At 43.3% G+C, this 27,477-nt stretch overlaps 1 protein-coding gene and 1 long non-coding RNA gene across 2 annotated transcripts in view; both read left to right on the top strand.

The window, feature by feature from the left end:
* Window positions 1-10,510, top strand: part of LOC132401938 (cytochrome P450 2J2-like) — a 119,570-nt gene extending 109,060 nt beyond the window's left edge. The window contains exon 10 of the transcript XR_009514756.1: window positions 4,739-10,510. The gene's annotated coding sequence lies outside the window, so the exon portion shown is untranslated. The remainder of the gene's footprint in view (window positions 1-4,738) is intronic.
* Window positions 10,511-14,210: 3,700 nt separating this feature from the next.
* On the top strand, window positions 14,211-27,209 carry LOC132401935 (uncharacterized). The gene is made up of 3 exons (XR_009514755.1): window positions 14,211-14,715; window positions 26,156-26,388; window positions 27,116-27,209. It is a non-coding gene; the product is annotated as an uncharacterized LOC132401935 (long non-coding RNA).
* Window positions 27,210-27,477: the final 268 nt, after the last annotated feature.

Raw genomic sequence — 27,477 nt, 5'->3', positions numbered from 1 at the left:
GAGCCCTGGTGAGACCACACCTGGAGTATTGTGTACAGTTTTGGTCTCCAGGGTTAAGGAAAGACATCCTGGCTGTAGGGGAAGTGCAGCGTAGATTCACGAGGTTAATTCCTGGGATGTCTGGACTGTCTTACACAGAGAGGTTAGAGAGACTGGGCTTGTACACGCTGGAATTAAGGAGATTGAGAGGGGATCTGATTGAAACATATAAGATTATTAAGGGATTGGACAATTTAGAGGCAGGAAATATGTTCCAGATGCTGGGAGAGTCCAGTACCAGAGGGCATGGTTTGAGAATAAGGGGTAGGTCATTTAGGACAGAGTTAAGGAAAAACTTCTTCTCCCAGAGAGTTGTGGGGGTCTGGAATGCACTGCCTCAGAAGGTAGTGGAGGCCAGTTCTCTGGATGCTTTCAAGAAGGAGCTAGATAGGTATCTTATGGATAGGAGAATCAAGGGCTATGGAGACAAGGCAGGAACCGGGTATTGATAGTAGATGATCAGCCATGATCTCAAAATGGCGGCACAGGCTCAAAGGGCTGAATGGTCTACTTCTGCACCTGTTGTCTATTGTCTATTACCTAGGTTTTCCTAAGTAAAAATACTTACTTCTACTGTAGAACAATAATATTGAGGCCAGTTAAAAAGGAAAGCGGCCAGTGAGTGAGCGGGCCAGTGAAGGAGTGGAGATTTGAGGCTTTGACTCGAGAGGCTTCGACGAGAAGAGGTGGAGGACAAGCATGTTCCCAGTTACTCTTTGCAATGCCTCCTGAGACGGTGAAGTGCCTCTCCTGTGAGATGTGGCAGTCTTGGGGGACTCCCCTCTCCCGCAGAGTCACATTTGCTAGAAGTGCTTGCAGGTGGGCGATCTGGAAGACGATGTGAGGAATCAGGAGCAGCAGCTGGATGACCTTCAACTGATAAGGGGGAATGAGGCAGTCATAGATGAGAGCTACAGGGAGGTAGTCATACCTAGGCAGCCGGAAGCAGGTGGTTGGATGACAGTCTGAAGGGGGAAAGCAAAGGTGAGTAGACAGGTAGTGCAGAGCACCCCTGTAGCCATTCCCCTGAACAATAAGTTTACCGTCCTGGATGCTGTTGGTGCGGATGGCTGACCAGGTGTGAGCCACAGTGGCAGGGCCTCTGGCACTGAGTCTGACCTTGTGGTGCAGAAGTATGGGATGGAGAAGAGGAGAACTGTCGTCATTGGAGACTCTATAGTCAGGGGAGTAGACAGGAGATTTTGTGTACGTGGGAAGGAAACCAGTATGGGTTGTTGCCTCCCGGTTGCCAGGGTCCGGGATGTCTCTGACCGGGTGCATGATATCCTGGTACGAGGGGGAAGCAACCAGAAGTTGTGATACATGTTGGAACCAACAAAATAGGCAGGAAGAGGGATGAGGTCCTGAAGTGTGAGTTTCGGGAACTAAGCAGAAGGCTGAAGAACAGGACCTCAAGTGTGGCGTTCTCAGGATTGCTACCAGTCCCACACGATAGTGATGGTAAGAATTGGAGAAGGCAGTTGAATGTGTGGCTGAGGAGTTGGTGCAGGGGGCAGGGTTTTAGATTTTTGGACCATTGGGATCTCTTCTGGGGAAAGTGGGACCTCTACAGATTGGATGGGTTGCACCTGAACTCGAGGGGGAGCAATATCCTTGCTGGTAGCTTTGCTAGCATGGTTCGGGAGGGTTTAAACTAATTTGCAAGGAGGGTGGGACCCGGAGCGATAGAGCAGTGAAAGAAGTGCATGGAGTAAAGCCAGATCTAACATATAGAGAGGCTTTGAGGAAAGAGCAGCAAAATAAAGGGTATAAAAGTAGTAAGGTAGAAGGGCTAACGTGTGTGTACTTCAATGCAAAAAGCATCAGGAACAAAGGTGATGAACTGAGAGCTTGGATACATACATGGAATTATGATGTAGTGGCCATTACAGAGACTTGGCTGGCACCAGGGCAGGAATGGATTCTCAATATTCCTGGATTTCAGTGCTTTAAAAGGGATAGAGAGGGAGAGGAGGTGTTGGAGTTGTTAAAATACCTTAGGACAGGTAATTCCCCTGGGGCCTGATGGAATATTCCCCAGGCTGCTCCACAAGGCAAGCAAAGAGATTGCTGATCCTCTGGCTAGGATCTTTATGTCCTCATTGTCCAAGGGAATGGTACCAGAGGATTGTAGGGAGGCAAATGTTGGCCCCTTGTTCAAAAAAGGTAGTAGGGATAGTCCAGGTAATTATAGACCAGTGAGCCTTACGTCTGTGGTGGGAAAGCTGTTGGAAAAGATTCTTAGTGATAGGATCAATGGGCATTTAGAGAATCATGGTCTGATCAGGGACAGTCAGCATGGCTTTGTGAAGGGCAGATCGTGCCTAACAAGCCTGATAGAGTTCTTTAAGGAGGTGACCAGGCAGATAGATGAGGGTAGTGCAGTGGATGTGATCTACATGGATTTTAGTAAGGCATTTAACAAGGTTTCACACAGTAGGCTTATTCAGAAAGTCAGAAGGCATGGGATCCAGGGAAGATTGGCCAGGTGGATTCAGAGTCGGCTTGCCTGCAGAAGGCAGAGGGTCGTGGTGGAAGGACTACATTCAGATTGGAGGGTTGTGACTAGTGGTGTCCCACAAGGATCTGTTCTGGGACCTCTACTTTTTATGATTTTTATTAACAACCTGGATGTGGGGGTAGAAGGGTGGGTTGGCAAGTTTGCAGATGACACAAAGGTTGGTGGTGTTGTAGATAGTGTAGAGGATTGCTGAAGATTGCAGAGAGACATTGATAGGATGCAGAAGTGGGCAGAGAAGTGGCAGATGGAGTTCAACCCGGAGAAGTGTGAGGTGGTACACTTTGGAAGGGCAAACTCCAAGGCAGAGTACAAAGTAAATGGCAGGATACTTGGTAGTGTGGAGGAGCAGAGGGATCTGGGGTACATGTCCACAGATCCCTGAAAGTTGCCTCACAGGTAGATAGGGTAGTTAAGAAAGCTTATGAGGTGTTAGCTTTCATAAGTCGAGGGATAGAGTTTAAGAGACGCGATGTAATGATGCAGCTCTATATAACTCTAGTTAGGCCACACTTAGAGTACTGTGTCCAGTTCTGGTTGCTTCACTATAGGAAGGATGTGGAAGCATTAGAAAGGTTACAGAGGAGATTTACCAGGATGCTGCCTGGTTTAGAGAGTATGGATTATGATCAGAGATTAAGGGAGCTAGGGCTTTACTCTTTGGAGAGAAGGAGGATGAGAGGAGACATGATAGAGGTGTACAAGATATTAAGAGGAATAGACAGAGTGGACAGCCAGCGCCTCTTCCCCAGGGCACCACTGCTCAGTACAAGAGGACATGGCTTTAAGGTAAGGGGAGGGAAGTTCAAGGGGGATATTAGAGGAAGGTTTTTCACTCAGAGAGTGGTTGGGGTGTGGACTGCACTGCCTGAGTCAGTGGTGGAGGTGGATACATTAGTGAAGTTTAAGAGACTAGTAGACAGGTATATGGAGGAATTTAAGGTGGGGGCGGTTTTATATGGGAGGCAGGGATTGAGGGTCAGCACAACATTGTGGGCCGAAGGACCTATAATGTGCTGTACTGTTCTATGTTCAATGGAGAAGATTTGAAGAACTCACAATTGACTGGACTCATTACTAGAGTCATAAGAGGAAACACGAGGAAATCTGCAGATGCTGGAAATTCAAACATATGACTCTGGTGTTACTAGAGTCATAAACTAACTTGAAGCCGTTAGAAGCTAATTATCTCTACCCTGATTCTTGCCCAGATCAGAATCAGAGAATCAGAATCAGAATCAGGGCTTAAACATCTTCAAATGCTTAATTCTTAATCATCCTTGCATCGAAATTCAAATTGCATTTGAATCCTTTGAGATTAGTGCAGTGTGTATGTGCTTGCATAAACTTGGACAGCATTCAGCTCTGAGCAGGTAAGTAGCAAGTTATGTTCACAATGCATAAGCATGCGGCTATAAAAATCTACAAGTGAAAGTCTCACTGCTGTTCTTTGACTTTCAATAAAATCACTACTGTTAAATCCCCAATCATCAAGATACTTGGAAATACAGATTGGATTACTTAACTGGATTGGATAACTAAATACTGTGGTTACAAGAATAGGTCAAAGGCAGGGTATGTTATGATGCATGACTCCCATTTTGATTCCCTCGGGCCACAACTCAGGAGAGCAATAGAAGGCAAAATGAGTGTATCTCCTCTGTCATTAAGACATTTAAAACCATTCCACATACATGTAACTCATTTGGTTATCACCACATCCCCCACTCTTGTACATTTATTCTCTCCACTATCAGCAAACACATCTTGACTATAATGTACATCATTACAAAATCATTATTCGGACTTACAAGGTTTGTTTGTAACATTACCCATACCCTTAGCCTCTATCTATCTCAAAAGAGAAAATAAGAGATTTTATAGGAATATCAACACCGTAGCTTCCCATCAAGTTTCATATCATTCTGATTCAGAAAGTTTTTATGTTCCTTGGTTCATTAAAATTCTGAACTCTCTACCTGACAGTACATTTGGTAAACACAAGGAATGCTGCAGATGTGGAAAATTCAAAGCAGCATGCACAATGCTGGAGGAACTCAGTAGTCAGACAACATCAAACAATCAACATTTTGGGCTGAGACCCTTCTTCAGGACTGGAAAGGAATAATGGTTGGCAGTTCATTTCTAGAGGTTGAGGACAAGATGTCAGAAATAAATCAGGTGAATTTAAGAGTTGGGTAGGAAGTTGAAGACAAAGTTCATGAACTTGCTAAGCCCAGCATGCGTGCATGAAGCAGCCCAAAGCAGGTATCAACGTAGCAGAGGAAGAGTTGAGGAATGTTACCAGGGAAGGCACGGAACATCGACTGTTCTACAAAGCCAATGAAAAAGCAGGCAAAGCTGCGGCCCATGTGGGTGCTCATGGTCACCCCTCAAGTCTAGAGAAAATGGAAGGAGCTGAAGGAGAGATTGTTGAAGGAAGGTGGTGATAGAGCGAAACTGGTTGGTCCTTCTATTGACAAAGAAGCAGAGAGTTTTAAGGCCTTCTTGATGGGGAATATAAGTGTCTAGGGACTGGACATCCATGGTGAAAATGAGGTGGTCAGGGCAAGGGAATTGAAATTTAGTGAGAAAAGCAAGAGCATGAGAAATGTCATGGATGTTGGTGGGAAGGGACTGAGCCAAGGAGGATAAAATGGTGTTGAGGTATAAGGACATAAATTTAGTAGGGCAGGAGCTTGATGAGATCTGTGATGGTCTTGCAGACAGATTTCTGATAGTTCTGAGTGGAGTCCTCTTCAAGGGGTAGGTATGAGGAGGTGGCTGAGAATTGTTGCCAGGCTTCATCAAGATAGAGTTCAGTGTGCCACACTGCAGTGTAATCCCCTTTGACTGCAGGTATTGATGGCAAGGATAGGACTAGTGCATAGAGAGTGGAGAACAGTGTCTTCAGAACGAGTAAGTTTTGAGGAGGGAGGAGTGCTAAGGTTGAGCCAGCCGATATCTCATTGGCAGTTAGAGATTAAAAGATGCAATGAAGGCAGGGAACCAATATGGGGGATCCAAGAAGAGGAGGAGCATTGGAGATGGGAGAAGGGATGATCAGTGAAGGGTGGGAAATTCTTGCCAAAGAAGTGGGCTTGGAGGTGGTGGTGATGGAAGAAGAACTTGGTGTTGGTGTGGGCAAAGGGAGACAAAGGCAAGTCCCTTGCTGAGGACATCTCAGGGAATGGAATGGTGAAGACACAGCAGAGGTTAAATCTGGCATTAGAATTGGAGGCGTCATAGGAGGGGGAGGTTTGAGGTGTTCAGGGAAGGTAGGGTGGGAGGAAGATGGTGGCTCTGAGGATTCAAGAGTTGAACGGAGCCTGAGGGACCTAGAGTTGGAGAGTGGTGGTGGGGGATGGGGAGTCTGGAGGCCCAGCAGCAGCGAGGTAGGTTGAGGCTTTGCAGTCTGATAGCGTCTGGGGTCATAGGAACCAGCACTGGTGATGATAGAATCTGAGATCTGAATCCCCTTAGATCCAGTACAATTTGGTATATCCTTATCACAATTCAATTATGGGATATTGTTCAAAACTATGCATTGCCATCACTTTCTCAAACGTCCCTCTGGGGTAAGTGTGACGTGCTGGACTTGCTGTCAATACCCATATCCCATAACTGAATTTTAAAAAATAGCTTCATCACTTGCATATTTACCTACTTTACTTAATGTTGTCCTGCCCCTTCTTTAACCACCTCCAATGTGCAATGTGCTGCCATGTGCACCTTGTCTACATGAGCACTCCAACATTGTGATTCAGTCCCAATGATCCACATCAGCTCATGGCATATTGAATAAATAGCCTTAAATCTTCTTGTGCTTTTCCCCTGCCCTGTTCCTGTATACCACTCAGTACTCCACCTGTCTGCCCTCTCCATGCTCTGGTTCTTTAGTTCTGATGCTTTATACATCCAGTCCCCTCTTGGTATTAGCCATCCAGGCCCAAATATGTGGAATTTTCTTTCTTAATGCCTAGAGTTCCTTCTCCAATCTGATATAAAAAGAAATATTGCTGTTCCTCTCTTCTTGAGAATTCTTTGGTCACTTTCAATCTCTCCTGCAGAAGCATCAGATTCTTGATGACAATCAGTGAAGCAATTCCAGACACTTAACTGGAAACAAATATTGCAAGTTTCTGCATATTACCCTTGTTACATTATAACATTTAACTAGTCACAGGAAGGATCTTTTTTAATTGTTGTGAGTAGATTTGAAAATGTAGCATTCCTAACATTGGGAATACAGTAGAGACTTTGAATTTGGGTATGGAAATCACATTTAATGTATAAGCATACAGTTTCTGAGGAGAGCATACATTACATTCCAAGTCTTCTCTTCAGTGTGCAATGAATCCCATGTCTGGCTTCCAGCGGCAATGTGTAATCTGGCTTTGAAAACTCTGACATTTAAAGTGTAGCTGATATTGTAATCTAAAGAATTTATGTAAACAATATGTGCTAATAGAACAGAATACAGCTTATTTTAGATGTATCCATTTGTCTACATGTTAAATGAGAACAAAAGCAAAGCTAATTCCTGTGCATAGGGCAGCTATCTATAGAATGGGAAAACATTACTATAAAGAATCAACCATCATACCAGCAGTGTTTTCCATTGCTGTGTGAAAATTGGACAACATACAGGACATAACTCAAAAAAATTAGTTGTAAGCTCTTCTCAAAAATTGAATCTAGTTCTTCTTTCACATACTTTACATTGAATCATGTGAAGTTGTAGATATTACCTTGCAGATTGAATGTATTAGTATATTTGGACCTTCTGTAAGTACCCATTTAATATTATGAAATGTCATTAATAAAAGTGAAATAACCTCTCTGGCAATGAAAATCAAATTTTCATCTGTGTAGACTGATTTTTCAGGTTTTAACAATTGTGTGTGATTTAAAATAAAACATTAAAAAAGCAAAAAGCCTCAAATTTACACTTTATCAGTTAATTTTAAATAACTTGTTCTTTCCTTACCACTCTTCAAGGGCAAGAGGTAGAAGAAAGGAAACTATAGGCCAGTTAGTCTGACCTCATTGATGATGTCAATTATTAAGGATGAGATTTCAGGGTTCTTGCAGGCACATCATAAAATAGGCCATAGTGTGCATGGTTTCCTCAAGGGAAAATCTTGCCTGACAAATCTGTTGGAATTCTTTGAAGAAATAACAAGCAGGAACATTGGCTGATGTTGTGTCCTTGAATTTTCAGAAGGCCTTTGACAAGATGCCACTCATGAGGCTGCTTAACAAGCTACAAGCCCATGGTATTACAGGAACGGTTCTAGCATGAATAAAGCGGGTTCTTCTCCCGCAGGAGTTGAGGGGTAGAGGGGTGGGGTGTATACCCCTGAACAAGGGAATGTAAATATGGAATAACAGAGCGCCACCTGGGTGGCTAAAGTGTGAAAGCGTAAAGACCGTAATGGAAACATTTGTAAAGGACTGAGACTCATTGAATGGTTCATTGTACATAATTTTATTTTTGAATAAAGTATATTTTGTTTAATAAAAAAAACCCAGAAGCCATGGATGACCGCAGAAGTGCATGTGCTGCTGTGGACCCATGACTCCGCCTTCAGAGCAGGCGACAAGGCAGCCGAAAGAACAGCAAGGGCCAGACTGTCCCGGGCGATCAGAGAGGCAAAGAGTGCACATGCCCAGCAAATCCACAGCCACTTCCAGGACAGCAGCGACAAGCGGTGCATGTGGAAGGGCATTCAGAACATCACCAACTACAGGAGATCATCACCTGACTGTGCAGATGATGCCTCCCTCCCAGATGCGCTGAACAACTTCTACGCTCGGTTTGAGGCAGAAAAAGATGTGGCGGCGAGGATGTTCACCCCTCCTCCAAATGACCAGGTGCTGTGTCTCACCATGGCTGATGTGAGGAGAACCCTGTGCAGAGTCAACCCATGGAAGGCTGCTGGACCAGACAATATTCCTGGCAGAGTGCTCAGAGGATGTGCAGATCGGCTAGCAGATGTTCTCACCTTTTTCACTGTTTGCAATGGACCTGTCCATTATTTCATCCTCCATCGGATCCATGCAAGCAAGCGCCGTTTCGTTGACTTTATCATGTCCTGCAAGGATTGCAAGATCTTCCATCTGCAGACTCCAGAACATGGACTTCATATCGCAGCCCTGGGCCCAGCCGTCGATCTCGGCTGCCCCAGCAACCCAGGGAATATTCAAAACCCGGACTCCAGCACCATCAACACGGGTTCCAATGACCATGGATTGGCCCCGGCAGTCGATCTCAGTTACCATTCCCTCCGGCCTTCAATTCTCTGAGGCAGAGTGCACTGTCCTCAGTAAGGGTCTCACCTTTGTCCCCCTTCGACCACACCTCAGCGAGTTCCACGTACGCCATGATGCCGAACACTTCTTCCGCTGGCTCCACCTCTGAGCTTACTTCTTTGGCAAGGACTCTCCCACCCCCACTGATGACCCCTTCTCCCGTCTTCAACCCTCCTCCTCTTCATGGACACCCTGCTCTGGTCTTCTGCCTGCTCTGGATCTCTTTATTGCTAATTACCGGCGGCACATCAACCATCTTAACTTCATCATACCGTGTTCCAATTCCAACCTCTCTCCTTCCGAACACTCTGTTCTCCACTCCCTCCGCACCAATCCCAACTCACTATAAAACCTGCTGATAAGGTGGGAGCTGTTGTTGTCTGGCATGCCGACAGCTACCTGGCCGAAGCACAGCGACAACTCTCTGAAATCTCCTCTTATTTACCCCCTGATTATGACCCCACTAAAGAGCACCAGGCCACTGTCTCCTATACCATCACCAAACTTATCAGCTCTGGGGATCTCCCATCCACTGCCACCAACCTCATAGTTCCCACACCCCGCACTTCCAGTTTCTACCTCCTACCCAAGATCCACAAACCTGCCTGTCCAGGTAGACACATTGTCTCAGCCTGCTCCTGCCCCACCAAATTCATTTCTGCATACCTTGACACTGTTTCATCCCCCCTTGTTCAATCCCTTCCCACTAATGTTTGTGACACTTCTCACGCTTTGAATTTTTTCAATGATTTTTAAGTTCGCTGGCCCCCACCGCCTTATTTTCACCATGGACGTCCAGTCCCTAGACATTTACACCACACATTGCATCCACAAAGCCAGCAGCATTAAGAAGGACCCCACGCACCCCTCATACAAACTCTTCTCCCTCCTGCCATCTGGGAAAAGGCATCGAAGCATTCAGGCTCTCACGACCAGACTATGTACAGGTTTCTTCCCCCAAACTATCAGACTCCTCGATACCCAGAGTCTGGACTGACACCAATTTACTGCCTCTACTGTGCCTATTGTTTTGCTTATTATTTATTGTAATGCCTGCACTGCTTTGTGCACTTTATGCAGTCCTGGGTAGGTCTGCAGTCTAATGTAGTATTTTGTGTTGTTTTACGTAGTTCAGTGTAGTTTTTGTATTGTTTCATGTAGCACCATGGTCCTGAAAAATGTTGTCTCATTTTACCTGTGTACTGTACCTGTAGTTGTGGTCAAAGTGACAACAATAAGTGACTTGACTTGACCTTCTTTGGTTCAGTTCACACGCACGTAAATTTAGACAATTGAGTATTTATGTGTGCACTCACTTGGTTTCCCTGACCCTCCAGCAGCAGTTAAAGAAGAGAAACATAATACCTAGGAAACTGACTCTACGCTGGTCTTCATCCCAACATAATCTTCACATTTTCAACTTAGAATCATCCACTTCTGCAGTAGTTGCTTTCCACGTAGCTGTTGGTTGCTGTGCTCCTCAGATCCTCCATTTGTATTCTTTTTCCTTATCAGATCAATCTATCCCCTTTCAATTTCATCGGCTCAAGACTGTCTGACACAAAATGCTGGTGGAACTGAGCAGGCGGGGCAGTATGTATGGAAAAGAGTGAATAGTCAACGTTTCAGGCAGAGACTCTTTGGCAGGACTGGAGAAAAAGATGAGTAAGAAGAGTAAGAAGGTGGGAGGGAGGGGAGAAAGAAGCCCGAACTGGTAGGTAGTAGCTGAAACTGGGAGAGGGGAGAGGAGGAGCCATAAAGTAAAGAGCAGGGAAGTCAATTGGTGAAAGAGATAAAGGGCCAGAGAAGGGGGAATCTGATAGGAGAAGGTAGAATGTCATGAAAGAAAGAGAAGGGGGAGGAGCACTAGAGGGAAGTGATGGCAGGTAAGAAGATAAGCTGAGAGCGAAATGGGAAGGAGGAATGGTGATGCGGGTGGGGGAGGCATTATGGGAAGTTCGAGAAACCAATGTTCATGCTATCAGGTTGGAGGCTACCCAGGTGGAATATAAGTGTTCCTCAACCTGAGTGTGGCCTCATTGCGGCAGTGGAGGAGGCCATGGATTGACATGTTGGAATGGGAATGGGAAGTAGTATTAATATGGGTGGCTAGCGGTAGATCCCGTTTCTTATACTCCAAGTAGGTGCTCTGCGAAGTGGCCTCCCAATTTATGTTGGGTCTCATCGATATTCAAGAGGCCTCATTGGGAGCACTAGATACAGTATATGATTGCAACAGACTCACAGGTGAAATGTCACATCACCTGGAAGGGCAGTTTAAGGTAGTTAGGGAGAAGCTGTAGGGGAAGGTGTAGTGCTTGTTCCACTTGTAAGGGTGAGTACCAGTAGGGAGATTAGTGGGGATACATGAATGGACAAGGAAGTCGCGTAGGCAGCAACCTGCAGAAAGCAGAAGTGAGGAGGGCGGAGGGAAAGATGTGCTTGGTGGTGGGATCCGGTTGGAAACGGTGGAAGTTGCAGAGAATTATGTGCTGGATGAGGAGGCTGGTGGGGGGGGGGTGGGTGGTAGGTGAGGACAAGACAAGAGGAACCCTATTGCTGGTGGGGTGGCAGATGGACGGGGTAAGGGGAGATGTGTGTAAACTGGAAGAGATGAGGGTGAGGCCTGTGCTGATGGTGGAGGATGGAAGGAAAACCCCTTCCTTTGAAGAAGGAGGACATCTCATTAGGTCTGAAATGAAAAGCCTCATCCTGAGAGTACATGTGGCGGAGACAGGAATTGAGTGTAGGGGATGGCATTTTTACAAGTGGCAGGGTGGGAAGGGATATAGTCCAGGTAGCTATGAGAACCAGTGGGTTTATAAAATATATCAGTACAGCAGCTGTCTCCAGAGATAAAGACAGAGAGATTGAGAAAGGGGAGATACTCATTGGTTCTGGCCCAGGGCTACAAGTGTATTGCTTTATGGCCCTTCTCCTTCAGCCTTGTGCATTAGGTGACATCTTTTATTCTGTCTAACTCAGATAGGTTCAAACTAGTTCAACCAAGTTAGTCAAACATTGGGCCCAGATGGCCAGATAGCGGGCTCAGAAACACAAGAAATTCTGCAGATGCTAGAAATCCAAAGCAACACAACAAGACTCAAAAATACAACTGCAGATGCTGTGGATCAAAGAATACGTACACAACGCTGGAAGAACTCAGCAGGTCAGGCAGCATCCATGAGAAAAGTGTAGCCAACGTCTCGGCCCGAAACGTTGGCTACTCTTTACAACAAAACTCAGCGGCATCTATGGAAATGAATAAACAGTTTCAGGCTGAGACCCTTCTATGAAATAAAATGCTGCCTAATCTGCTGAGTTCCTCCATCATTTTGTGTGTGTTGCATCTGATAACAGGCTGTAACTTCTGCAAGCCTACATTTTACATAATGTGGAGCTTCTTATCTGAAAATAACCTCAGCAGAAAACTCACTGTGCTCACGTTCAGTTGGTCTGATTAAGTTATCCCTGAGAAAGAACCAGTCCACCAAACATTTCACAAAATGACAGCTGCAAGATGAGTCTCACAAAATGCCAGCCTCTATTCCTGCTTTGTGCACTGCTTCTCTTTCTATTTTACCCAGCAACCAGATGGAAAGAATAAAGACTTCTGCATTGTCTGTTTTCACCACTCTTACCTCATTCCCATTCACTGATTTGTAGATTATAGTTACTTCTGACCAACATTATGAAGTGTATTTCTATTCAATAGTAAATATGTTGATTGAAGGCATACATTCCATGAGTGTAGCCTATATCCCATGCCTCCTATCCCTTTAAGCATTTAAACTGGGATTAATACAAACAGAAATTTTAAAATCCTATTTTCATAAAAAAATGGAATGCCTGGGTTTACATGTAATTTGTGAATAAGCAATGAAGAATTCCTGATAACATTTCTTTTTCAATCTTTCATTGATTTATCTTTAACCTGCGTCCCCTTACCACACAACAGTTAACCAGCATTTATTTTATATATTGTAACCAACTTAGTATATGCATTGCTACTGTTCTGATAATCTTATTAGCTTCAAACATGCTGAACAGACTATTAATCAGAGTTTCTGGAAGTCCAGATATACATCCAGTATAATTCCTTCATCAACTCTTGTACTTGTGAAATAATTCATTCAAGTTAAGGATTCAAACAGGTTTATTACATAGCAATCAGTATTGCCTGCTATTTACCAGCCCAGGTTCTTGTAAGCGGCATTTAGTTCTGTCTCAACTGGGGAAAATAGAAGGAGTAGCAATGGACAAAGGCTTCAGGACAAAAGTCAGGATGTACTCCTTGGAGTGACCCACACCTGCAGCCCTTGGGTGGGAGTGAAGTGGAAAGAATGGGAGGAGGAGAGGACAATCGGGGAGTAGTTGGTTTAGAGTGCTCATAGATGCAAACACAACACATTCCCTCAGCTGGTCATTTTCAGCAAGAAGAATCACATGACCAGTCGTGCTATTTTTAGTCCTGTTCATTTAAGGTAAATTTTGTTTGCATTTTATACACTGTATATTTTGTTCTATATATGACAAATAAAGCTATTTTTTAAAAAAGAATCTTTTAATCTTTAGTCTGAGTTTTCAGTTTACCATGGCTTTGCTCAGGTCTGCCCTCATGTGGGCTTTCAATATATTACTCTTTGAATCAATCTGAAATCTGCTGCATGCTCATTGCAGGATCAAATCAAGTTTTGAAACCTAATGTTCAATACTCTGACTAAATTTCCATGGTATATAAGAACCAAGGAACAATTAGTTTGACTTCTATATGAAGACACACTCTTAATTTTGGGGTGGAGACTTTAATATGAGAGTGTTATAGGTCTCATTGAGCAGTGTCAGTCAAACCTGTGCATTAAGCTCAAGAAAGTTGTAAAGTTTATCAAGTTACAGAGCCACATGGTGCTCTCATTTTATAAGGTCAGAGCACAATAGATACCGTGCACTTTTGGCACCTGTTCTCCAGTCTTAACTGTGGTTGTAGCTAATCGTTGATGTCATTAGGCCTTTAATATCTCCAGTTTCTTTCAGTCACAAGCATGAACACGTTGCCAAGATCCTGTCTGCAAAATATTCCAGAGGAATATATGTGCCCGGTTGTTTTTGTCACTCTCAGTGCAGGCAAATTGATAATAGATATGATAACCACTTCGCATGCTTATCTTTAGAAACTGTTACTCTGTGACCCAGGCCTTAATTCATTGAACTCAGAGTTCACAAGCAGGAGAGAATTTCCTAAAGTATTTCATCTAATGTCCCACACACCTCTTTTCAGTCCTTTGGGTTGTCAGATCTAAAACTATGGGTGGGGGGGGGGGGGTCCCGACATCTGCTGTCCTCCTGACCTGTCAAAATCATCCTGATTGCTGACCATCCACCTGTTACCAGCTCTGCAGGGCTGTTAATTCTTTGCAGTGCAATAGAAAGGTAGATGCTGGAGCTGCTGATGAGCCTGATTTCTGTTATGGGAAGTGGATAATGATAACCTGGTACCAACACTCTCTCCCACAATATGTCCATAATGCAAAACATGATAGGAAGGTAAGTCCTTTCTCCTACTTTGCTCATACAGTTTAGTGTCTCCTCCCACTCTTTTATCCTTATGTTGAGCTCTGGCCTCTCTTCAGGTCTGGATTGAAGCCCAAAGGTCAATTGGAAGTAAGGTTGACTGGATTTCCAGATAACAGCCCAAAGATTGATTGGACGTCCAAATCAAAGCCTGAAGGTTAATTAGAAGTTCAGATCGAAGCCCAAAGGTTGATTGGATGTCCAGATCGAAGCCTGAAGTCGACGCCCAACATACCTGGCCTCAAATCTGCAAACCTCTGCAAGTCCACTCGGTAAGTCAAAGGCTCAATGTCTGCAAATTCATAAATCTGCTGGAGGGTGAAAGCCAAAGAAGATGCTCGGTCTTGGGATTAGAGGATTGTGTATTGGTGTGGGTGCCAGAGAGGAAGAAGTTTTGTTTTGCTGTTGTTGCTTTTTCACTTGTTCTGCTCTATTTTGTTGTGTTCTGTGTTGTTCTGCTGATCATGGTGGGCATGTTGTGTTGGCACTGGAATACATGGTGATACTTGCAGGCCGGCCACAGCACATCTTCGAGCGTGTTGGTTGTTAGCTCAAATGAACCATTTCACTAAAGTACATATACATAAGAACATAAGAAATAGGAGCAGGAGTAGGCCATCTGGCCCATCAAGCCTGCTCCGTCATTCAATAAGATCATGGTTGATCTGGCCATGGACTCATCTCCACCTACCTGTCTTTTCCCCATAATCTTTAATTCCCCTAGTATGCAAAAATGTATCCATCCTTGTCTTAAATATATTTACTGAGTTAGGCTCCAGAGCTTCATTGGGCAGAGAATTCCACAGATTCACTACTCTCTGGGAAAAGCAATTCCTCCTCATCTCCATCCTAAATCTACCTGCCCTGAATCTTGAGGCTATGTCCCCTAGTTCTTGTCTCACCGACCAGGGGAAACAACTTTTCTGCCTCTATTTTATCTATCCCTTTCATAATTTTATATGGTTCTATAAGATCTCCTCTCATTCTTCTGCATTCCAGTGAGTACAGTCCCAGGTAACTCAATCTTTCCTCATAGTCTAACCCCTCATCTCCGGAATCAAACCAGTGAAACTCCTCTGCACCACCTCAAAATCCAGTATACCCTTCCTAAAATTAGGAGACCGAACTACACGTAGTTCTCCAGGTGTGGCCTCACCAGTATGATGTACAGTTGCAGAATAACCTCCCTGCTGTAAATTGAAACCCTCTAGCAATGAAGGCCAACATTTCATTTGCCTTCTTGATAGCCTGCTGCACCTGCTAACCAAACTTTTGTGATTCATGCACAAGCACTTCCAAGTTTCTTTGCACAGCAGCATGCTGTATTTTTTAACCATTTAAATAATAATCTGTTCTTTCATTTTTCCTTCCAAAGTGGATGACCTTGCACTTACCAACATTGTACTCCATCTGCCAGACCCTTGCCCAATCACTTAATGTATTTATATCTCTCTGCAGACTCCACATCTTCTGAACAATTTGCTTTTCCACTCAATTTAGTATCATCAGCAAACCTAGATACACTACACTCGGTCCCCTCTTCCAGATCGTTAATGTTTATCGTGAACAGTTGCGGGCTCATCACAGCAGCAGACCACTCACCACATTGCCAACCAGAGTACCAGCCATGTATCCCGGTTCTCTGAACCTGGTCAGGTGTCAGATCTCTCAGTGAGAGAGCATTTTGGAGATAATGATCATAATCCTGACTCCTTTACAATAGCATTGGAGGGAGATAGGAACAGATAAGTTAGAAAAGTGTTTAATTAGAGTAAGGGGAATTATGAGGCTATCAGGCAGGAAATTGGAGGCTTAAATTGGAAACATGTTCTCAGGGAAAAGTACAGAAGAAATATGGCAAATATTCAGGGGATATTTGTGTGGAGTTCTCTATAGGTACGTTCCAGTGAGACAGGGAAGTTATGGTAGGGTACAGGAAATGTGGTGTACAAAGGCTGTAATAAATCTAGTCGAGAAGAAAAGAAAAGCTTACAAAAGGTTCAGAGAGCTAGGTAATGTTAGAGATCAAGAAGATTATAAGGCTAATAGGAAGGAGCTTAGGAAGGAGCTTAAGAAGGACATTAGGAGAGCCAGAAGGGGCCATGAGAAGGCCTTGGCATGCAGGATTAAGGAAAACCCCAAGGCATTCTACAAGTATGTGAAGAGCAAGAGGATAAGACGTGAAAGAATAGGACCTATCAAGTCTGACAGTGGGAAAGTGTGTATGGAACCAAAGGAAATAGCAGAGGTATTTAATGAATACTTTACTTCAGTATTCACTATGGAAAAGGATCTTGGTGATTGTAGTGATGACTTTCAGCAGACTGAAAAGCTTGAGCATGTAGATATTAAGAAAGAAGATGTGCTGAAGGTTTTGGAAAGCATCAAGTTGGATAAGTCGCAGGGACTGGATGAGATGTATCCCAGACAACTGTGGGAAGTGAGGGAGGAGATTGCTGAGCCTCTGGTGATGATCTTTGCTTCATCAATGAGGATGGGAGAGGTTCCGGAGGATTGGAGGGTTGCAAATGTTGTTCCTTGATTCAAGAAAGGGAGTAGAGATAGCCCAGGAAGTTATAGACCAGTGAGTCTTAACTTAGTGGTTGGTAAGTTGATAGAGAAGATCCTGAGAGGCAAGATTTATGAACATTTGGAGAGGTATAATATGATTAGGAATAGTCAGCATGGCTTTGTCAAAGGCAAGTCGTGCCTTATGAGCCTGATTGAATTTTTTGAGGATGTGACTAAATACATTGATGAAGGAAGAGCAGTAGATGTAGTGTATATGGATTTCAGCAAGGCATTTGATAAGTTACTCCATGCAAGGCTTGTTGAGAAAGTAAAGAGGCATAGGATCCAAGGGGACATTTCTTTGTGGATCTAGAACTGGCTTGTCCACAGAAGGCAAAGAGTGGTTTTATTCAGGTCATATTCTGCATGGAGGTCAGTCACCAGTGGGATGCCTCAGGGATCTGTTCTGGGACCCTTACTCTTCGTGATTTTTATAAATGACTTGGATGAGGAAGTGGAGGGATGGGTTAGTAAGTTTGCTGATGACACAAATGTTGGAGGTGTTGTGGATAATGTGAAGGGCTGTCAGAGTTTCCAGCGGGATATTGATAGGATGCAAAACTGGGCTGAGAAGTGGCAGATGGAGTTGAACCCAGATAAGTGTGAGGTGGTTCATTTTGGTAGGTCAAATATGATGGCAGAATATAGCATTAACGTTAAGACTCTTGGCAGTGTGGAGGATCAGAGGGATCTTCAGGTCCGAGTCCATAGGACGCCCAAAGCAGCTACGCAGGTTGACTCTGTGGTTAAGAAGGCGTATGGTGTATTGGCCTTCATCAATTGTGGAACTGAATTTTCCATGAGTCGTGATAATGTTGCAGCTATATAGGACCCTGGTCAGACCCCACTTGGAGTACTGTGCTCATTTCTGATCGCCTCACTGCAGGAAGGATGTGGAAGCCATAGAAAGGGTGCAAAGGAGATTTACAGGGATGTTGCCTGGATTGGGGAGCATGCCTTATGAGAAACGGTTGAGTGAACTTGGCCCTTTCTCCTTGGAGCGACAGAGGATGAGAGGTGACCTGATAGAGGTGTATATGATGATGAGAGGCATTGATCGTGTGGATAATCAGAGGCTTTTTCCCAGGCTGAAATGGCTGCCACAAGAGGACACAGGTTTAAGATGCTGGGGAGTAGGTACAGAGGAGATGTCAGGGGTAAGATTTTTGTTCAGAGAGTGGTGAGTGCGTGGAATGGGCTGCCAGAAACGGTGGTGGAGGCGGATACGATAGGGTCTTTTAAGAGATATTTAGATAGGTACATGGAGCTTAGAAAAATAGAGGGCTATAGGCAAGCCTAGTGATTTCTAAGGTAGGGACATGTTCAGCTCAACTTTGTGGGCCGAAGGGCCTGTATTGTGCTATAGGTTTCTATGTTCTTTGTTTCTAAGTAATGTCCATGTTCTCTCTATCCACTGCACTCGTTATATCCTCAAAGAACTCCAGCAAGTATGTCAAACGGGATCTGTTTTAGCTGAATCCATGCTGCATCTGCCTGATGGATCCATTTCTTTCAGGATGCCTCACTATTTCTTCTTTAATGATAGCTTCAAGCATTTTCCCATCTACAGATATTAAACCAGATGGCCTATAGTTATCTGACATTTGTCTACATCCTTTTTCTGAACAGTGGTGTAATGTGCATCGTCTTCCAATCTGCCTGGACCTGTCCAGAGTCCAGTGAATTTTGGTAAATCATCACCAATACTATAACTTCCACCATTTCTTTCAGTACCCTGGGATGCATTCCATCAGGACCAGGGGACTTGTCTATCTTCAGGCCCACAAGTTTGCTCAGCACTACCTCTTTAGTGATAGGCATTTTATCAAGGTCCGCACCTCCTGTCGCATCCATAACATCTTTCTTTGGCGCGTTGATGCCTCCTCCATCGTGAAGACCAACACAAAATAGTTATTGAAAGCCTTGGCCATTTCCTCATTACCCAATATCAACTCCCCCTTCTCATTCGCTTTCAAGAAGGAGCTAGGTAGGTATCTTATGGATAGGGGAATCAAGGGATATGGGGACAAGGCAGGAACCAGATATTGATAGTAGATGATCAGCCATGATCTCAGAATGGCGGTGCAGGCTCGAAGGGCCGAATGGTCTACTTCTGCACCTATTGTCTGTTGTCTATTGTCATCCTCCAAGGGACCTACATTCACTTTAGCCACTCTTTTCTGCTTTATATAATTATAAGAACTATATATATTTTTATATTTTGTGCTAGTTCATTTTCATAATCTAGACTCCCTTTCTATATTGCTCGCTTACTGGTACATTGGTGCTTCTTAAATTTTTCCTAATCTTCCAGTTTCCCACTACCCTGGGCAAGTGTATGCATGAGCTTTTAGTTTGATGTCTTCTTTTCAGAATCAGAATCAGGTTTGTTATCACCGGCATGTGATGTGAAATTTGTTAACTTAGCAGCAGCAGTTCAATGCAATACATGATATAGAAAAGAATGAAAAATGAAATAAAAATAATAATAATGAATAAATAAGTAAATCAATTACCGTATACGTATATTGAATAGATTTAAAAACATGTAAAAAACAGAAATACTGTATATTAAATAAGTGAGGTAGTGTCTTAAGAGTTCACTGTCCATTTAGAAATCATTTGGCAGAAGAGAAGAAGCTGTTCCTGAATCGCTGAGTGTGTGCCTCCAGGCTTCTGTACCTCCTACCTGATGTTAACAGTGATAAAAGGGCATGCCCTGGGTGCTTAGTTATTTCCTTATTTCCTTAGTTATTCAGGGCTGGCTCTCCCTACCCTTACTGTCCTTGCTTTTAACTGGAATATGCTTTTGTTGAGCACCGTGAAAAAATCTTTTTGGAAGTCTTCCACTGTTCCTCAACTGTCCCACCGTATAGCCTGTGTTCCCAGACTACACTAGCCAAATCTATTGTTTAGGCATAATGTACTGGTTTTAGATTGAACGTTTGCATCCTGCATTTGTGTGAGAAATTCAGTCATACTGTGATCACTCTTTCCAAGAGGACCCTACCTACAAGATCACTAATTTTACTTGTCTCATTGCACAGGACCAGATCTAAGATAGAACATTCCCTTGTAGGTTCAGTAACATGCTGTTCAAGAAACCACCATGGATGCATTCTGTGAAGTCCTCCTCAAGACTGCCTTGACCAACTTGATTCACCCAGTCTACGTGCAAGTTAAAGTCCCGCATGATAAACGCTGTTCCATTCTCACATGCCTCAGATATTTCTCTGTTTATTGCCTGTGCCACTGTCATGTTATTATTCAGTGACCAATAGACAAATCCCACCAGTGATTTTTTCCCTTTTACTATTCCTAATCTCTACCCAGATGGATTCAATATTCTGCTCCCCAGATCTTATATCATCTCTCACTATCACCCTGATTTTATCTTTAATTAAGAGTGCTACCCTACCTATGAAAATGTAATTAATTATTGAGATACAGTGTGGAACTGGCCCTTTGAGCCATGTCCCCCAGCAATCCCCCAATTTATTCTGAGCCTAATTACGGGACAATTTACAATGACGAATTAACCTACCAACTGGTACGTCTTTGGACTGTGGGAGGAAACCCTCGTGGTCACGGGAAGAACATACAAGCTCGTTACAGTCAGTGTTGGGAATTGAACTCGGATCACTGGTACTGTAAAACCTGGTGCTAAGCACTATGCCCCTGAATCTGACTCCTTGGTTCATCAGCAGAATTCTGTGGGGAGAGCCCCAAGAATTCTGATTCAGTGGGTGGAGACTTTAGAATAGAGGTTGATGGTGGAAAAATACATCATTCTTTACCTGATCCTGTGGTCTGCCAGTGTGGGACATCCTGCACTCTACCATGGTTGTATAAACTCAGGGAGAGAAGGAGACCATTTAGCATATTGTGCCATACATTTAGGTTAGTCCCACTTCCCGGTCCTTAGTCCATGTCTTTGAAAGTTATGGCTCTTCAGAAGTTCATCCCACAAGCTTTTCAATGTTCTGAGGGTTTCTGCTTTCACCATATTTTTCAGACAAGTTACAGACGGCTGCCATTCATCTCCAGTGCAATTTCAGAGACAGGCACAGAGGAACATGTCAGTGCAGCATCTTGCATATCTTCAATGAAGTGGCTAAACAGTGAGCTACGACACAGGCCCACAAACCTGTTAGAGGGTTGAAGCAGCTTACTCTGGTCAGAGTTTGGCAGCAAAGTGGCACAGCTCCCTGAGCCACAGCCTAACAGCTCTAGTGATCTGATCTACGGTGAGAAATGTCTGCATTTCCTCAGTGACTGGATGGGCTCACTCCATGCGCTTCCCCTATTCCCAAAGATGTGTGCTTTGATAGGTTCATTGATCACTGTAATTTGTCCTTACTTTGTAGCTGGGTGGTGGGTCTAGTATTTTGGGGGCATGGCTGTGGGTTATGTGGGAAGGATAAACTGGGATTTATGTAAATGGGTGAGCCAAAGGCCCTGCTTCCATGCTGCATGACTGAGAATTTATAGTTAATCTGTGGATGAAGTATCTATTTATTTGTACTTAAGTCTGAGTTTATCTTGATCTACTTTCTCCTGGGTTAGAGACTTCTTTTGGTGTAGCTTTCAAAGTTACAACAGCCCATATATTTTCCACAGAGGGGAATCTCAGCCAGACACCCACGGTGTAATTCACTGTTGTATTGAAGTGACAATGGGGATCTCTGTGAGAGGAACAAGTTTTACACCTGACCCTACACCTCCTCCCTCACCACCACTCAGGGCCCCAAACAGTCCTCCCAGGTAAAATGACACTTCACTTGTGAGTCTGTCAGGGTCATCAACTCTTTCTGGTGCTTCTAGTGCAGTTTCCAATGCATCTGTGAGACCCAAAGTAGATTGGGGTACTAATTTACGAAGAACCTTCACTCTGTTCACCACAGAAGGCAGGATTTCTTGGTGGCCACCTATTTCAATTTGACTTCTGATTCTCATTCCAACATGGCAGTCCATGGCCTCCTCTACTACCACTATGAGAGTACACCAAGGTTGGAGGAACAACATCTTATATTTCATCTGGATAGCAAGAAGATCAGTTCATCCAACATCTGGTGATTTCTCTCTCCCCTCCTCATCTCTCTTTTTTTGCATTTACCATTGTCCTTTCTCTTACCCCTCCTCTTCCCCTTGCCTGCCCATCACCTCCCTCTGGTTTCCCTCCTTTCTCTCTTCCTTCCATGGTTCACCATCCTTCTCATTCAGCCCTTTGCTTCTTCCACCTATTGCTTCCCGCTTCAACTCCTGCCTTACCCACTCACCTTCCCCCTCGTCTGGTTTCACCTATCACCTGCCAGCATGTACTCCTCCCTCCTCCACCTTCTTATTCTGACAGGTCTTGGCCAGAAGTGTTGACTGTTTATTTCCATCTATAAATGCTGTCTGGCCTGCTCTTTTCAGGAATTGATGATATGGAATAAAAGATCATGGATGTTTATACCTTGTGAGAAGGATGTTAGGATAGTGTGCTCGTTGTGCCTGTGCTGGCTGAAAATGAGCCACTTACTATCTCTTATCTGTGTCCCTGTGTCCATCCATATACTCTTTAAATATGATGCAGATTTCAAACACCATTACAGGCAGTGAAATACAGATCCCAGTTTTGAATGTGAATAGTTTCCTCAACTCCCTTCAAATTTTTCTATCACCTTAAGTTCCTGGCCCCTGTTTATTTTTACATGTTATCATAGGTTTATCCCTTGTCATCTTATATAGGTCTCTCATAATTTTACCCCTGTTAAATGTGTGTAATATTGTACAAGAAACAAAGAAACAAAATGTGAAATGATACCAAATTGCTTTGAGGTCACCTGATAATAAATGAAAGGACTATTTTAACAGAGCAATGGTGTAAAATGAATTTTGTTTTCATTGAATTCAATATCTTTTGTTTAAAGCTGCTACGAAAGTCAAATTTGCACACTAGAATGACAAATCAAAGCCCCAACAGCGAATCTGCCAATTTATCCTCCCTGGAGGATTGACTCTCGCCCAGATTGGCCAGCACTGCCTGATGCATTTAGAGTTTATACTTCGCAGGTGGCTGGACAATGAGGCAAATGTATTGCAGGTGCCACAAACTCAATCATCTGCAAACATTGAACATACATTCCAGTATTCTGAGCACAACCTCAGGACACCTGTGTCACTGACAAGCTGCATGAACCACAAGCGTCACTGTTGTTCTCCATTAGCGCAGGACAATATTCCTGTTGCATATATAATTATCAGCATTTGTTTTTAAAATGTCTGAATCAGGCGCAAGTTTATTAGAAATCTATTTTTAAAAAAATGATACGTTTCAGTGATTTGCTATTGTTCTTAATTGCTAGCTTGTTTTCCCCCCTTCTCTTTCACAGCTGTTGGCCACATTTCACAGTAGACGTCATTAATTACTTGATACCAGGATAGAGTCTTTTATCGCTGGTTTCCATCTTAGTACATGAATGCAATCCAATGCTTCTGTTTTTTTTGCATTTGGGTCATGAAGTTCACCAGCTGCAACAAATTATCCAGTTATAGCTTGTAACTTATTAGAAAGTCGTTCTGCCATATTTACTTACAGCTGCGTTGGCTTAATTTTCATCATGGTTAAATATGAAAATATATCATCCAATTAGTGGAAAATTATTGAAGATCTTATTCTGCAGTTGATTTTTTTTTGTTATATCTTCTTGTTTACCTTTTTTCAGGTTTTGGTGTCTATTGGTGTCTTTGAAGGACAAAAGAAATATTATTTTCAGATACTTATTGGTAATAGATGAAACAGAGTATTTAAACATTTGTAGTTTCTGATGGATGAAGTGACAGTGTGATCCTTTAATGGTTGATGAGAAAGTTGTTCCTTTGTTGATACAGTGCACCCAGAACCAGAATCTTAAATAAAAGGGCACCACAAACCAGCTTGTCATACATTCAGATCATAATTGATCCTGTGCATCACTGGGTAATATGCTCTACAGTTAACTACAGCTTGCAATGTAATCTTGCTTCTTTTTTCAGAAGTTTAAAGTTCAAAGTCCATTTATTATGTATACTATATACACCCCTGAGACTCCTCTCCTCACAGGAAGCCTCAAAGCAAAGAAACCCAACAGAACCTATTAAAAGAGACCATCAAACACCCAGTGTGAAGAAAAATAAAACAAATCATACAAACAATAAAAGTAAGCAAATAACATTCAGAACTGAAATTCACAAAAGCAAGTCCACAGCCACAAAGTTGGTCACAGCTGATCCGTTAATTGCAGGCCACAGCATCAGCTCAGCACAGAGACGAGTAAACCTTGTGGAGCAGGGAGCTGAACACTGGCCTGACTCTCACTTCCAGCACCAATGCCTGACTTTTACAATCTGGCCCAGTGCTTCAAATGATTAAACCTGGGGTCATTCCTTGCTTTCGGGACCTGGGCCCTGCTGCTTTCATATGCTCTTGGGCCTGGGCCCCGCTGCCTCGACTCAGCTCGTACACAGCCATTCCAATCTGACCCGGCTCTTAAATCGGCCAGTCAGTGAGTTGTTCTTCGATCTGAGTCCTGGGTCCGCCACCTCAGCTCTGCCTCGCCTTGGTTCCTTTGCTTTAAATCTGCTCTAAGCCCACTCCAGGAATGGCCAAAAAATTGTCTCATTCCCCAATCTCGGGCCAGGCCCCGCCGCTTCAATTTGTCCCGTATATGCCAAGCTGCAAACATCCTGCACCTTCAAGACTTCAGTTCATACTGCAGAAATGCCAGGTCATACAGGCAGATCGAAAGCTCAGCTCCAAAAGGGAAGTTACAGGCTATTGATTGCAGTGGTCGTTTTTGAGAGAGAGTGTGAGTAATAACCTAGTTGATAGCTGCATTTGCTGCCAGCAAGTAGCTACAGTGCTAAACTGGAAGTCACGTTCTTTCTGCCTACTTTCTCTCTTTGTGTTTGCCTCATTCTAAATCCTGGAAGGTTCAAATGTTGGACCACTCAGTTTTCTAACTGTTCTGGGCAAAACACAAAGCCTGCTATGCTGGATCTGCCAATGTCCCACCTGATGCTCACTGCCAGTGAAGTCTGCTTTAACCCTAGAATGTTTCCAGGTTAAACATCAACCTGTCTGAGTAGAGGCTGCAGGTGCTTTGCAGTGCAGTCTACAAATGTCCTTTCAGGAATTTGTGGGCGCTGACCAAACTCTCATTTGTTTTTCCTCTCTCTAGCCTAGATCAGTGGCCCAATTGTAACTGATCATGTGTATAAATGTGTATAAATGGCCTGTATAACTGCCAGTTTACCTTCCTCTGAGGGGTCATTTTATACACTGCTGTAAAACTTTTATTCCCACCCAATGACAATGACCTCTTTAAATAAGATGCAAGAGCAGAATTAGGCCATTTGGCCCATTAAGTCTGCTCTGCAATTTCATCATGGCCGATCCAATTTTGCTCTCAGCCCCAATCTCCTGCCTTTGGAAGCTCCTTTTAATAAGGGATTTAAATGTCCTTTTCTTTACAGCAGCCAGTGGTAAACTCTGAGACCACTTAAGATAATGACTGCAAACTGTAATTACATTCCTTCATTGCTTTCTGAGCAAGACTGCCTCATTTCCTTATACGCATTGATTCAGACTTGTTCCTATAAAGCTACATTCTTCAAAACCATGCATCTCTGAGATTGCCAACATTGGATGAGAGCTTGAAGGTTTATATGAGATAGTTCCATTGTAATTGAATTTTTCGTCAAGGACAGAATATCTTTTATTAACAATATTATTTACTACTAGTTAGTAGCAAGTCCCGCAGCCTTGCTGGGAATAAGGAATGGACATTTGAAAACTATCTGGCAAACGCATTAAAAATAGTGGGATCTGTGACATAAATAATTCATGTTTGCAGGGAGTTGGGTTCCAGGCAGTATTGCAGAACTACAAATTTTATTTCTATTACTGCAGGCTTCAAGTCTCCCTTTAAGAAAAGCAAGCTTAAAGGCTTCTTGTGAGTACTGCAGGAACATAAATAAAATATGCCAGCTCGTTTAAGTTGGTCTCAGACCCACATGCTACTTTGTCATCAGGTTTCACTTTCACTTGGTGAGAAGTTAAAGGGTCAAATGTTCTGAGTAATGTTGCTAGATACTAATATTCATTATTTATCTTAGACTAATATTTCCTAGTGGGGCATGGCCCTCAAGCTGATGAAGACCAGTTGTTTGAATGGCTGTGGATTGATAACACTGAGAATGTGGTGGACTGTCTACAATGAATAAAACTCTTCCCGGGCTTCCAGCCGGGCACCGGTATCGATTATAACTGACATTTTGATGACACACTCAGCCATCTTCATCGGTGATGATTGCCTACTGTTCACCATTCCCCATGATCTTTTTGAATGGTAAGAATTAGCTTCAAATGCCAGAAATGAGCACAAACCAACATTGCAACCAATTGAAAATATGAGGAGGTCTCATGTAGTCATTGGGTGAAACGTTAAAAATAAATATTAGTAAAGTTTGAAGAGGACCAGTTGAACGCAAGAAAGGGGTTTCAGTAATTTCAGTTTTCATCCTTGTTCAAAACTCCTTCCAAATGTGGGTTTGCAAACATTATCTTATTACAAATATGATTATTTAATTATGGTTTTTTTTATCAAAACCATGCTTAATTTTAAACAGTAACATGGATGGAGTAACAATGTGGGTATGAAGTGCAGAAGTTATGAAATTGAGTTTACAATTGGAAGCAGCTTATTAACATGACTTGGCTGTCATCATCATCTAATACCTTCATTCATTCACATGAAAGTCTAAACAAGCCATAGATGCTGGAAACGACATAATTTTTTAAAGTTCAGAACAATAAACAGGCGAGACACATCTGTAATAAAGAAACAATATAATGCAGTTAACCCTTCATTATAGTCAGAGAGCAAGTTATCATATTCAATGGTAGCAATATAACCAACACAGGAATGCTCTGGTCATAGCCTATCACTATTACAGAGAATATTTGTGTCACTGATTGGAGAATGGAGAGCCACTGCAGAGTCAGGATCTAGACTGGGGTGTCGAATGTAGGTCTAATATTTAGCCTTTAATGAGAGTTAACCATTTCTGTTGCAGTATCATTGGCTGTGATGCTTAGTGTGGATCGCAATGTCCATTTCCTTCCAGAACCTTGCCTGGGACATCACAAGAGTCAGTCATGCACTTAAGGTAACTGAAGTTCATTCACTATCCTACCCACTGCCTCCCTGCCTGTCAGGCATCATTGTCAGCTGAGCCAATCATTATCTACATTTCTTGCTTACCCAAGGTGCATGAGATCTCTCAAAATACCAGTTCACTGCTGGGGTGTCAGATTGACATTTAGAGTCAGGTGCTTGGGCATTCAGCTGACTGCATGATGCTGCATGAAGTAGTTAAAGTCTGCCCATCACTCTCGTAGGAATTGTGAGCTTGTCGCTTTAAACCATGTAATTGTG

Source organism: Hypanus sabinus, chromosome 11, assembly GCF_030144855.1.
Source record: "Hypanus sabinus isolate sHypSab1 chromosome 11, sHypSab1.hap1, whole genome shotgun sequence".
In the NCBI taxonomy this organism is placed as follows: Eukaryota; Metazoa; Chordata; class Chondrichthyes; order Myliobatiformes; family Dasyatidae; genus Hypanus; species Hypanus sabinus.
This window is presented reverse-complemented; position numbering and strand designations above follow the sequence as displayed.